This window comes from Solanum verrucosum, unplaced genomic scaffold, assembly GCF_900185275.1.
Source record: "Solanum verrucosum unplaced genomic scaffold, falcon-dt-bn FXZP01000066.1, whole genome shotgun sequence".
Classification (NCBI taxonomy): domain Eukaryota; kingdom Viridiplantae; phylum Streptophyta; class Magnoliopsida; order Solanales; family Solanaceae; genus Solanum; species Solanum verrucosum.
In genome coordinates this window covers 868,626-883,641 of record NW_026020117.1, presented here as the reverse complement: position 1 = coordinate 883,641, position 15,016 = coordinate 868,626, and positions in this window count along the sequence as shown.

The following is a 15,016-nucleotide window of genomic DNA, read 5'->3' as shown; positions in this document are numbered from 1 at the left end:
GTCATACTTCACTTGTTGACAATTTTGAAACTTAGCCACAAACTCTGTTGTATCCTTCTTCATGCCCGGCCACCAATAAATTCGCTTCAAATCTCAGTACATCTTGGTCACACCCGGATGAATAGAATATCGCGAAGCATGAGACTCTATCAACAACTTTTGAATCAAATCATCAACTCGAGGAACACAAATCCTCCCCTTAAAACTAAGCACACCTTCCACATCAACAGTGGTCTCTTGTTCCTTACCCATTGCAGTCTTTTTCTTAAGTTCATTCAAATTTTCATCCTCAAATTGCTTGGCCTTGATCTCTTCCATAAATGTGGCCCTTACTTCAATGCTAGCTAACACCCCACCTCTTTCTGAGAAGCCCAACTACATGAACTTAGACTCTAAGGTCTGAATTTTCTTAGCCAAAGGTCGCTTGGATACACTCAAACAAGTTAAACTACCCATACTCAGCGCTTTTCTACTCAAAGTGTCTGCCACCACATTAGCCTTGCTCTGATGGTATTGAATGATAACATCGTAATCTTTAAGTAACTCCATCCACCTTTGATGTCTCAAAGTCAGATCCTTTTGAGTTAACACATGTTGTAAACTATGATGATCAGTAAATACCTTACACTTAACACCATAGAGGTAATGCCGCCAAATCTTAAGAGCAAACACTACCGCTGCCAACTCCAAATCATGTGTTAGGTAATTCCTCTCATGCACCTTCAATTGACGTGATGCATAAGCTATAACATTCTTATACTGGATCAACACACCACCCAAACCAGAATGTGAAGCATCACAATAAACAATAAAATCTTTACCTTCCACCGATAATGCTAAGATAGGTGTGGTGGTCAAGAGAGTCTTGAGTTTTTGAAAGCTCTCCTCACATTTTTCAGTCCATTCAAATTGTATCTCCTTTTTGGTCAAATTAGTCAAGTGAGTGGCAATGGAAGCAAAGCTCTTCAAAAATCGACGATCGTAGCTAGCGAGCCCTACAAAACTCCTAGCTTCCGTCACAGAGCTAGGCCGAATCCAATTCTTAACCGCCTATATATTTTGAGGATCTACCATTACCCCTTCTTTTGAAACTACATTCCCCAACAATGCAACTCAAGTCAACCAAAATTCAAACTTAGAAAACTTAGCATACAACCTTTGTTTCCCAAGAACACCCAGAACAATACGAAGATGGTCGGCATGATTTTCCTCACTTTTCGAGTAGACCAAAATATCATTATTAAAAACTATAACAAACGAATCAAGGAATGGTTTGAACACCCCATTCATCAAACTGATGAAAGCTGCATGCGCATTGGTCAAACCAAAAGACATAACCAAAAACTCATAGTGCCCATAGCGAGTTCGAAACACCATCTTGGGCACATCCTCAGGCCTAATTTTTAACTGGTGGTAGCCAGACCTTAGATCAATCTTAGAGAAAACTGATGCACCTTGCAATTAGGCAAAAAGATCATCTATTCGAGGCAAAGGGTACTTGTTTCGAATATTGACCTTATTCAATATCGGTAATCTATACACATTCTCATACTACCATCCTTTTTCTTAACAAAAAAAATAGGGGTACCCCATGGGGAAGCACTAGGACGAATAAATCTCTTATCAAGAAGTTCTTGGATTTGAGCCTTTAGCTCTCTTAATTCTGTAGGAGCCATGCGATATGGAGGAATGGAAATGGGACGCGTACCAGGCTCTATATCAATGCAGAAATCTATATCTCTATCCGTAGGAATACCAGTCAAATCATTAGGAAACACTTCTCTAGATTCTGACACCACAGGAATAGACTCAATAGGTGGAGTATCAACCTCAACATCACAAATATGATCCAAATAAGTCAAACAACCCTGCCCCACTAATTTTCTAGAGTTACAAACTTAGTATTACAATTAAGCACAACATAATAGGGGGAGAACCAAGTCGTGCCTAAGATTATGTCGAAGTCAGTTATATCCAAAATCACCAAATCGGCCCATGTTTGAAAACCCATAAACAAAATAGGACAAGCACAATAGAGATGGTTGACTATGACAGACTTCCCAACAGGGGTAGAAACATGGATGAGGGCATCAAGTATATCACAAATCATAGCAAATTCTAAGGCAAATCTCACAAATACATATGAATAAGAAGAACCCAGATCAAACAAGATATTAGTCATCCGGTCACAAACAAGAATAGTACTTGTGATCACCGCGTCAGACACCTCTACCTCTTTCTTGCCAGGAAAAGCATAACATTGAGTCCTATAATCTTGACGAGCCATTTCCCTGCTTGGTTGCACGTTACCCCTGCCTGCATTACCATTTCCTCTACCTCTATGGCATCAGTGATTACCTTCTTACCCACCTTGTAGACGTCCTCTACCACTATTACCATTCCCCGCGGGTACCACTCCTCTAGAAGATTGTTGCGTGGAATCTAACACACGTGGGTGGGGACAATCTCTCCTCATATGCCCAGGTTCTCCACAATTGGAGCAAGTACGATCAAAAGATGGTCTGCCACCCGTCGAAGACACGACTCCCTGGCTATCCTGAAAATTATGAGATCGAGTTCCCGAGTAATTACTTGTAAAGGCGGGCATAACCGGCTGAAGTGGCCTAGCTGCAAGTGTTGGCCTCCCTGATCTTCTGGAGTAAGAACCTTGAAAGTTACCCGAGTTCTTTGCCCTTTTTTCCAATGCTTTAGCTTGACCGTCTCGCCTCACCCCCTCCACTTTCTTAACATAGTTTGTTACTTAATTAAAGCTTCTCCCAGAGGTCATGTGAACAGATAATACCTGCAACTCAGAATTTAGTCCCTTAATAAATAAACAGATCCTCTCTTCCTCAGTAGTCACCAACTGTGTAGCATATCTAGATAATGCATGAAACTTGGCATAAGCAGCCACAAATATACCACCTTGTTACAAATCCATAAATTCATCTTTCTTACGGTCTCTCAAAGTCCTAGGGACATATTTCTCCAAAAATAGAGCATGAAACTGGGTCCACTTAAGTGGAGGTAAAACTGAAGATTCGCACCATGTAAGCTCTCCACCACTGCTTGTCCTCACCTTGAAGTTGGAAAGTCATGAACTCAACCCCATGGTAATGAACAATGCCAAACTTATGAAGCCTCTCATAGCAATCTAGAATGAACTCAAACGCATCCTCACTCTCAGAACCAAGAAATACCGAAGGCTTTAGTTCAAAAACTTAGTCAACATTTCGTGCTCATTACATGTCATAACAGAACCCAACAAAGGACAAAAGAAAGCATCAGTACCTACGTTTCCACCCATCTTGGGAGTAGTGATAGCAATAGGGGGATTGGCGGGAGCTTGAGTTGGTTGACCAGAAGGAAGCACTCCAGGACTAGCCCACCCTTTCAAGAATTACGTGATTTGTTGAGCTAACACCAAGTCTATGGGAGGAACACCGATAGTCTCAGCCTGCACCTCTTCCTCTTGTCCAACCTCCTCAACATTCTCAACATCAACATTCTCCTCTATCTCTTTATGATATACGGGAGGGGCCTCATTTTGGGGAACATTTTCAATCGATACCCCATCTCTAGCAGGCGCTACTTTTCCACGGCCTCTACCCCTATACCTTCTTCTACCCTGCCTCAACTGTGACCTCTCGCTGCTGATTCCTCAGCTAGAGCATTGATGAGAGCTACGGGACTGACGCCATTGTATCTAGTGTTAAACATCTGGGGACAGAAGAGTAAAGGAGGTTAGATACCAATTTGAATCAATAAATACCAATTGGAATCAAGTTAAAGCACGAAAGGAGACGAGAAAATAGAGAGATTTCCTAAAGTCCTATAGCCTCTCAAAGAAAGTAAAGGAATCCCCGTACCGTTCCGCGAAACACTACCAGACTCAATTTGGTACATCGAGATCAACGAACCTAGGCTCTGATACCAACTTTGTCACGACCCCGACCATCATGATTGGCACCCACCCTAACTCTCTGATTAGAGTACCATTACTATAATCCATCCCAAGCTACTAATCTAAATATTAAGGCATTTAAGTTACGAAAGCAAGTTAGATACTAAGGAAAGAAATAGAGTTCCCATAAACTCCAACAAAGTCTAACAACTAAAACAATGCGGAAACTACGGCTAGAACCTAAAAGTCAATATAACAAAACATCTAAAGTTCAACAAGTCTAAACAAGAAGGGATGCAACCCCCGAACTAATGAACAAATACTAACTAGAACAAGTCTATGTCCGGAATGTGGACATAGATGGAAAGAGATTCATGGCAGCCTGGAAGAACTGGTTCACCCTTGAATTCGATCGACGATCACTAATCTTCTAAACGTAGTTTGTCAATAGCCGCTTGAAGATGCCCTGTAATCAACTAAGAAAGAGCAAGTGCAGTATCAGTACACAACCACAGTGTATTGGTAGGATCACGTGGCTATCCCACTAAGTGCAACATACATAAGCCATTACAACAATATAATCACATGAATATATCAAACATATACAATATTATCAACATTTACGAACAAGGTACATTTTCACATTTCTCAAGATACACAATTATAGCAAATCGTTGTTCCTCTCATGGAACCAAAACCCAAACTGTTAGCATACCGGAACATGGTACCCGATCGAATAATTATGCCGAAAAGTGGCAACTGATCCCATAGTTATGCCGAAACGTGACAATCGATCCATACAAACAAGTCATGATTCATGGCATTTATCATTCATCTGCCCTCATTTACGATTAATGTGATCAATAATGCAACATTCACATACATACATGTATCATAATGAACAAGAACAAACATACATCACACAATCATAGAATCACAACCATGACCTACCTCGAAACAAGCTTGAAACCCTAAGGAACTTGATCCTTCCATTTCCGAATTCGTTCTGCTTGTTCTTGGTTTACAAACAATCATACTAATACGGGAATTAATAAACAATCACTAATTATCCGAATCTATAGCAATTCTATGAACCCTAGATCATACCATGATTCCAAGCACCTAAAATATGGTTGTTTAAACCATAGAATCTAGGTCAAAACCCTCCCCCATCGATAATTACCCATTCTATTACGTTCTATGAATCGAAAAATGGATTCGGGAAGTGAAAAGCTTACCTTTAGCCTAAAAAATGGTGGAAAACTGTCAAGAGTCGCATGAGGTTCGTTCCTTAGCTCTAAAAGTCAAAAAGTGTAGAATAAGGATGTATAGGGGTTTATTTATGACTTTAAGTCGCGTCAGGCCCACAATAGCGGCTCCCACCCCACTATATCGGCCCTGCCCTAGCGGCAAAAATCCAGCCCCACTGGCTTGCACGGAACTAGTGATCTATTTTAATAATTCCAAGAGCCTCATTTCACAGCACACCTCAAATCAATTACACTAAAAAACATAACGTTCACGCTAAGATCGATCCCATGAGTTCTACTCGCCCGAATTCAATTCTTTAAACTCGTACGGGTTCCTTAACGACTTATATATCTACTCATGTAATCAAAAATCATATTTAAATCAGTTAATTGTTGACAGATTTCGCAACACCTTAATGACTTCAATTTCATCAAAATCTAGACTAGGTTGAAAAATTTCGAGTTACTACGAAAAAGTTTTTTGACATCGAATTTTTCCCTGCTGGCTTTTCTATAACGACGGATCCCGGTCGTTACAAAATGTCAGTAGCAATAATATGATGCACCAACCACATTTTCTCATTTATTAACCGTCGAATCTTGTCAAGTTGGTGACAAATTAATAAACGAGTATTACACTTGATAAACACAATTGACGATTGAAGAATCGTCTTCTTTGATTCATCATCTTCGTCTATATTGGTTTATTCTCTTAAATATATGTCCATTTCGGGGACACCAATGGACCGTCAGATTCATTTGGTGTAATCTGCATCCACAATGAAATTATGCCGCACCTCATCCACTAACCCTGCATGCAACATAAATTTAAGAAAAGTTTTATTTAGTGGAACATATATTTGATAACCAAAAATATTATTAAGAAAATTATATAAGAAATTTTTTTAGCTAGATGCATCATTATAGCATGATTGATATATAAAACAATTACACTAATTACCTGCATTGACTTTTCATCAACCTGGTCAACTCTACAGTTCAAGACAGATTGCTCTACATCAATTCAAATAAAGAAAGTATCATACTTATATTTGAAAATGAACACAGGGTCTTCCACAAGTTTTAAATATACGAATTTGACCCTCCAACAATAATTGGAACACGTTGAGTCTCCAAAAAAAAAATTATGTAGACAATATCTTGCAAATAAAAATCATCAGTTGTGAAGTCGGAATCTGGCTCAATTTCACCTAAGAAAATGTGATCAAATTAACTTTCTCAGAATTGGAATAAATAATTTTTTGATAGTAAAGTATATTTCCACTAGAATCTACAATTACTACTATTAATTTATGTAGGTAGTCATTTCATATAGATATTATTGGAAATAAATATATACACCTAACAAATAGTGTCGTACAACTTGTTTCTCAGTGTTTGTGATCTTGATTGTAATAATTTCAAGTCCCTTATATACTTGCATTTTGTCCGAGTTGATTATTTCTCCTCGAAAATGGGTGGCAAGGTCAACAGAGAGACGAGATTTTTCATTCCTATTGCTCCCATTACGAACACCACTTTCTTCTTGTTGAACATGTTATTATTGATGAAAGTATTCATTTTAGCTACACATAAAATAAAATCAAAATAATAATTAGTTTGCCATAGTAAATAATCTCATTAAAACAACTAATGAATACAGTCAGACATTAAAATATCTTGTAAATATAAAGTTAATAAGTAGAAACCTTGGTTGAGATGGAATATACTATGTAAAAAAGAAATTTTTTTCTTGATGGTGACTATGAAAAAAATTGCTTTCAACTTTTATAGTAAAATTTGGTTGTAGACTTATTAATTGACATACCATATTAAGAATTAATGATATCTTTTAGGATAAGAATGACTTTTGAAAAATTTATAGATATGTCAACTTGAATTTTGGTAATTATTATTAAATATATTTTAGGATAAAGTTATCAGATGTACATTGTTAGGAGATAACATACAACTGGGCTTTTATAGTAAAAATGTGATTATGAACTTTTTAATTGGTATACCAAATAAAAAATAAAAAATAAAAAAAAATAAAAAAATAAAAAAATAATAATAAATAAATAAATATATATATATAATTAATACCGTTTTGGATGAGAATAGTTCTTGAAAAAATATACAGATATGTCACCTAGAATTTTGGTGATTACTGTTAAATAATTTTAGGATGACGTTTCTAGATGTACATTGTTATGAGATCACATACATAATTGACGAAAAGATCGATTTCAAAAGGATTGTAAAAAGAACTCAATAATATTTCTAAAGGAATATATTCAAGTGATAATGCGTCAATTCTTACACTATTTAACAACACGTCATAAGTGTTAAGTATAATTCCATTAGAGGGAAGGGAACAATTATCGATAACTATTTCAATTACGAGTATTTATATTAATTTGTGCAGTACGTAATAATAAATCAAGATTTTATTGAATCACGCTTCCATCATCGTGATTGAATTAGGTAGAATATATTTCCTTAAATGATCATTAACAATAGATTGCAAATTTACGATTTTGTCTTCTTTGTCTATGTAACAATTTTAAATTTGGAGTTAAGAATTCTATTCTTTCAAATTCTTTTAGAGTAGAATCTTTCCGAACATTTATGGTCATTTATTTTCTCACTCTATTACCTAAACATTATCAATGATCTCATGTAATTGTGTAAGTACATATTTATATTAATATATATTAAATATAGAAGAGTTGGACTGGGACTTGGGGCTTGGGCTTGGATCGAAACTTAAAATAAATATTGTTATAAAGCTTAATTATGTGCTCTATAAATAACAATGTTTTTACAAACAAGAATAATATATATAAAAAGAAAGGTCATATCAAATATATATATATATATCTATAATGCAATACAAACTGTACAAAATAGGTCCGAAAGTATAGTGCCCAAGAGACAAAATAACTTAAGATAGAGATAATAATAGTTTATGTTCACTCAATAATACTATTGTGATCATCATTTTTGAGAAATCTTTTCACAATATCCACGAATGGTTGCAAAACGGTATTCCTCCATGCTTCGTCAACAACTTCTTTTCTATCTACTTTGAAAAGGTCAGTAGCAATAATATGATGCACCAATCATATTTTCTCATTTATTAACCGTTGAATCTTGTCAAGTTGGTGGCAAATTAATAAATGAGTATTACGCTTGATATTCGCAATTGACGATTGAAGAATCATCTTGTTTGATTCATCATCTTTGTCTATATTTGGCTTCTTCTCTTAAATATTTGTTCATATCGGGGACACACTGGATCGTCAGATTCCTTGGGTGTAATCTGCATCTGGAATGAAAATCTGTTGCAGCTCATCCACTAGCCCTGCATGCAACATAAATTTAAGAAGAGTTTTATTTAGTAGAACAAAGATTTGATAACCAAAAATAATATTAAGACAATAATATAACAAAAAATTTTAGCTAGATGCGTGATTATATCTTGATTGATATGTAAAACAATTACAAAAATTACATGCATTGACTTTTCATCAACCCTCATGTCAACTCTATGGTTCAAGATTGATTGCTTTACATCAATCCAAATAAAGCAAGTATCATACTTATATTTGAGCATGAACACATGATTTTCTACAAATTTTTCAATATACGAATTTAACCCTCCAACAATAATTGAAACACGTTGAGTCTTCAAAAAAAAAATTATGTAGACAATAGCTTGCAAACAAAAATCTTCAGCTGTGAAGTCATAATCTGGCTCAATTTCACCTAAGAAAATGTGATTAAATTAACTTTCTCTGAATTGGAATAAATAATTTTTTAATAGTTAAGTATATTTCCACTAGAATCTTCAATTACTACTATTAAATTATCTAGGTTGTCATTTGATATAAATATTGTTGGAAATAAATATATATACCTAACAAATAGTGTTGTACACTTTGTTTCTCATTGTGTGTGATCTTTTTTGTAACAATTTCAAGTCCATTATATACTTGAATTTTATCTAAGTTGATTAATTCTCCTTGAAAATTGATGGCATGGTCAACTGAGAAACGAGATTTTCCCATTCTTGTTGCTCCCATTATGAACACCACTTTCTTCTTGTTGAACTTGTTATTGTTGATGAAAGTATTCTTTTTAGCTACACATAAAATAAAATCAAAATAATAATTAGTTTATAATACTAAATAATCTCATGAAAACCACTCATGCATACACTTAGACATTATAAATCTTGTAAATACAAAGTTAATAAGTAGAAACCTTGGTTGAGATGGAATATACTATGTAAAAAGAGATATATTTTTCTTGATGGTGACTATGAAAGAAATTGCATTCAGCTTTTATAGTAAAATCTGTTTGTAGACTTATTAATTAACATACTATATTCAGAATTACTGATATCTTTTAGGATAAGAATGGTTTTTGAAAAAATTATAGATATGTCGACTTGAATTTTGGTAATTATTATTAAATATATTTTAGGATAAAATTATTAGATGTACATTGTTAGGAGATCACATACAACTGGGATTTTATAGTAAAAAATGTGATTATGAACTTATTAATTGGTATACCAAATTAAAAAAAATAAATATATATATATATATTTTTTATTTTTTTATTTTTTTTGGATGAGAATAGTTCTTGAAAAATATATACAGATATGTCACCTTAAATTTTGGTGACTAAGCTTAAATAATTTTAGGATGACGTTTCTATTAGGAGATCACATACATAATTGACGAAAAGATCGATTTCAAAAGGATTGTAAAAGAACTCAATAATATTTTTAAAGGAATATATTCAAGTGATAATGCGTCAATTTTCACACTATTTAATAACACGTCATAAGTGTTAAGTCTATTTCCATTTTACGGATGGGAACAATTATCAATAACTATTTCAATTACCAGTATTTATATTAACTTGAGTAGCATGTAATAATAGATAAAGATTTTATTGAATCAAGCTTCAATCACCGTGATTGAATTATGTAGAACATATTTCCTTAAATGATCATTACCGATAGATTGCAAATTTACTATTTTCTCTTCTTTGTCTATGTAACAATTTTAAATTTGGAGTTAAGAATTCTATTCTTTCAAATTCTTTAAGGGTAGAATCTTCCCGAACATTTATTGTCATTTATTTCTCACCCTACTACCTTGACATTATGAATAATCTCATTTAATTGTGTAAGTACGTATTTATATTAATATATATTAAATATAGAAAACTTGGACTTGGACTTGGGTCTTGGGCTTCGGAACTTAAAATAAATATTTTTATTAAGCTTAAATATTTGCTCTATAAATAACAATATTTTTACAGACAAGAATAATATATATAGAAAGAAGGGTCATATCAAATATATATATGTAATGCGATACAAACTGTACAAAATAGGTCCAAAATTAAAGTGTCGAGGAGACAAAATAACTCAAGATAGAAAGAATGATAGTTTATGTTCACTCAATAATTATATTGTGATTATTATTTTTGAGAAATCTTTTCACAATATCCACAAATGATTTGTAACGACTCATTTGGTCGTGTTGAGTACTAGAGGGTTTTATTACATTAAAGACTCTTCAGATAGATTCTAAATGGGTAATATGGACTATCCGTAACTACAATTATGAAATTGGTGGGATATTTTTAATAATTAATTTAGTTGGTGGTTAAAGAAGATAACATTAAAATTAATAGTGGGTCACTTTCACCACTTTTATAATTATTCAGACATACAATTAGGGTAATATATAATCCGTAAAAGAGAAGAAAATTAAGAATAAAAGGATAGATGCACGGTTTAAAAAACATAAACAAATTGACGACGAAGAACGGCATCTGCATATCTGGTAAGAATTCCAATTCGTGACGGTTAGATGGAAAGCATTTTTTAATTGAATAGTAATTATGTACATATTCTAATATTATTGAAACGGAAATTAGAAGCAGAACTGAAAGCTGAAAGTTATGTTATCATTAGGTTTGACTTTGGGGGGACAAATTCTGTTGTTACTAATTACCTAATGATTACTAAGAAAATTGAGGTGCAATTATGTTTGAGATTAATATAGGGGATTGGGGAAATTTTGTGTTCTTGACGGTTGCCACTGGTTTCAATTTTAAATATTATATTTTTGTTATCTTATTATAAATTATATTTTGATATATTGAGATATGTAATTAAATTTTAGGTGCAACATATTATTTAAGTTTCATTAAAGTTATGCTAATTGAAAGAATTTAGATTTACCCTTAGGCTTGAACTTTAGAAAATTAATTATAGTTTTGTGTGAATTTTTGGGCTTAGGCTAGACATATGGTAACATGTGTGCCTATAGACTCGTTAACTTACAAATTATGCATAGTTGAGATAGCTTGGAAAAGTTTGGAGGCATTGAGGAAATGAAATGCTTTGGAAAATTAGCTTGCTAGACTTCGGTTCTTCGGTTGAGGTAGGTTATGGTTTATTTTATGTGATAGATAGTGATTGATATGCATTGAGTGTTATTGTGAAGTTCTCTATGTACTTGATTGTGTGGTTGTTTGGCTTGGTTTTGTGGTTTGTGATTGCTCTAAAATCCTGAGACCGTGAGATTTATAATCTAAAACACTCTCTATCGAAGTGATGCCTTGAATAAAGAAGGCTTGATGAAATATTGTTAATGAAGTGAAAAGTGGTGATAATAATTGATAAATTAACAATATATTAAATCGGGTGCCACGTTCTAGCATGCTTTTATTGGATCGGGGTGTCACGTTCCGACACGGTATTATTGGATCGGGGTGTCACCTTCCGACACGATATTACTGGATCAGGGTGTCACCTTTCGACACGGTATAACTGGATCGGGGTGTCACGTTCCAACACGATAGCATTAAAGGAAAATATATTGAATTAACTTAATGTACTCAATCTCAAAGAACCCGTTTCCCAAATGAGCATTGTGTGGAGGCATGAGTCCTCTTGTGTGTGCTTGATATTGTGATTGATTACGTACTTGCTTATGTTGTCACTTATTCAAGTTGTTTGTTGGTTATCACCTGCTAAGTGCCATAGTTGATTTTATACAATTACTTTATGCATATTAGTTATTGTTTTGAGTCGGCCAATGATATCTACTCAATACATGTTGCCTTGTACCGAGCCCTACTTGTGTTTTTCTTTGTTTTCTTTTGGTGGAGTGCAATGAGTGTACCAACGACTTTGGTTTGGCCTCAGCTCTGGCCAGTCTCCAGCACCTCAGGTTCTAGGGTGAGCTATTCATTCTAGCTCATGTTGGATTCTCTCGGTCATGGTATGATGTCCTATGTTTTCAGACACAAACTACTTTATTCTTTTATTTTAGTGTATTTGATACTCTTAGACTTTGTATTTGGAGATTAGATGTCCTTGATGTGATGACTTTCAGGTTTTGGAAATGACATGTAGTAGACTTTAATGGATTTGTGTTTCTTACACTAATAAGATTTAAGCTTCCGCATTATGGTTAGTATTTCGTAACTTGAAATATGAATATAAGTTGGGGTTGAATTCATTGGTTTGCCCACCTAGGAGGTTAAGTATGGGTGCCACTCATGACTCGTTTAGGGTTGTGACAAACTTGGTTTCAGAGCATTAGGTTCAATGATCTCGTCACACAAGGACATGTCTAGTAGAGTCTCGCGGAATGGTAAGAGGACCGCTTTACTTTTTTCTTCGGGAGGCTAGAAGACTTTAGGAAAACTTCATTCCTTCTTTTTTTGTGCTATTACTTGAATCCAATTGGTATCTAGGTGAAACAAATTGGTATCTGACATTTTTCACTCTATTTCACATATGGTCAGTACTAGAGCAATAGAAGTGGCAACACCAGTACGAGCCAGAGAGGATGTGTCCTTAGAAATAGATATGTTTCCCCGATTCACTATAGACATGTAATGACTAGTGACTAGTATGAACTTTTATTAAGTTCTTAAAGTTGAAACCCACATTTTTCATGGTTACTGATTATGATGATGTTTGTGATTTCCTTGTTGATTTTCATAAGTTGTTTCATAAGATGGATATGGTAGAGTGATTGGACATTGAGTTTTTGACAACTAATTTTGAGGAGATGCGAAAATGTGGTGGTGGTCTTGTGTTGAGTCCTACCAGTAATGGCACTACCTATGACTTGGACAACATTTTCTAGCTTTTCGATAGAGAAGTATATACCCAGACTTTGAGGAATAGGAGGTAGAGGGGGTGAAGCAAGATGACTTTGCCAATGTCAGATCAAGAAGTTTCGTAAGGGACGAATAGATAATGAACATCATTACTTTAGAAAACATAGTTAGTAAAGTTGTCATAACATGTATGGGTTGCTTAGCGAATGATGAAATTATGTTATGCCAATTGAGGTAAAAATTTCTATTACGGTTTCATTGATTGAGTGTATATCAAAGAGGGCCATGATATGACTACTACAACATTATCGATGATTACTTGGTAAGAGTTATGAAGTGTGTTAGTTCAGTTATCGAACTAATCTAAGAAAGAATGGAAATCGCTTGGGCTAGAGACAGAACGAATTTGATAATATTTTACAACTATTCAATAGGTAGAAATGTGCTGGTTATTTGGGTACGATCTTCTCGATAGGTATAATGTGTTCTATTGATAGATCTAACGGATTTTCACGGTGTTGTACTTGTTTTATGCGGAAACGAATACGTCGATTGTCATGTGTGAATACGAACTACTTAAGGAGTTATCAGTTTGTATGACATGTTCAGATAATAAGATCGGTGTTGCATTCACATTGGGAAAAACAACTAGTTTGTTACTACGGATGCTTTTATTCTTAAGGAATATTTTTCTAGTGAATCTTTGGTAAGACATTAGTGCATTTAGGTTGTGAAGTGTGTCTTGAGGATTCCAAATGAGGATTGTTGATTTTATCTTAAGCTCCAGAGGAGTGGATTGGTACTAAAATGACAAACTTATGGGTAAAGAAAGTTCTAGTGAGTATATTTGGGTGAAGGCAATTGATGATTTTAGTAAGAAAGTGCATATAAAATTGGGTTAGTTCTTTGAATTTGATTAGTATAAACGGGTTTAAGGTCTCATGTCGATGAGAAGATTGACTTTGTGGTGATAGTAATGGCTAAATGAGCATAATGGTAATAAGAGTTCGTGATGAATGGTGATTGGGATGAAACTATATAATAAGAATTGTTGGTTGAAAATTTTTGTATGGTAATAACGATTTGTGAGTATCTAAGGTTGTGATTTTAAACTATTTGGTGAGTAACTTGGTTGTATGGAAAGTTTTAAGAGATGATGGGACAACGCTTGAATAGAATTTAAAGGAGCTAAAGTCCTTAAAAAATTAGTGAGATGTAGTGCAGCCTTCGAAAATAGGTGAGAGCAAGAGTGTTTTCTTTGATTGCAAGGGCTAAAGAGGTATCTTCAGAGGGGTTGAGAATTGGGTTCAGAGACACGTGGTTTCATCTGTTTTTCTCTGGTTATGGTAATAGTGTCATGAGTTCATCAGATTGGTTAAAAACTATTAGACATGATTTAACAAAGGAGTCTATATCCGTTCAAATTGAGTGTGATGATAAGTTCTTTTGTGGTTTTGAGTTTAGTAATGAGTACAATTGATTTTCTTTGGCGAATAATATGGTAAGCCAATGGAAAGGCGTTCAATATAAGCTAGGATACATGAATTAAAAAAAATTCAAGGTATGATCTAATGTTGATAGATAATGGGCTAGGTTATACAATTGGATTCACACTTCAAGTTTTTCATAGTAAGTCTACATTCGTGGTGGTATTTTTTGTCAATGTATGAATTTGTAAGGTAAAGTATCATTGATTGTT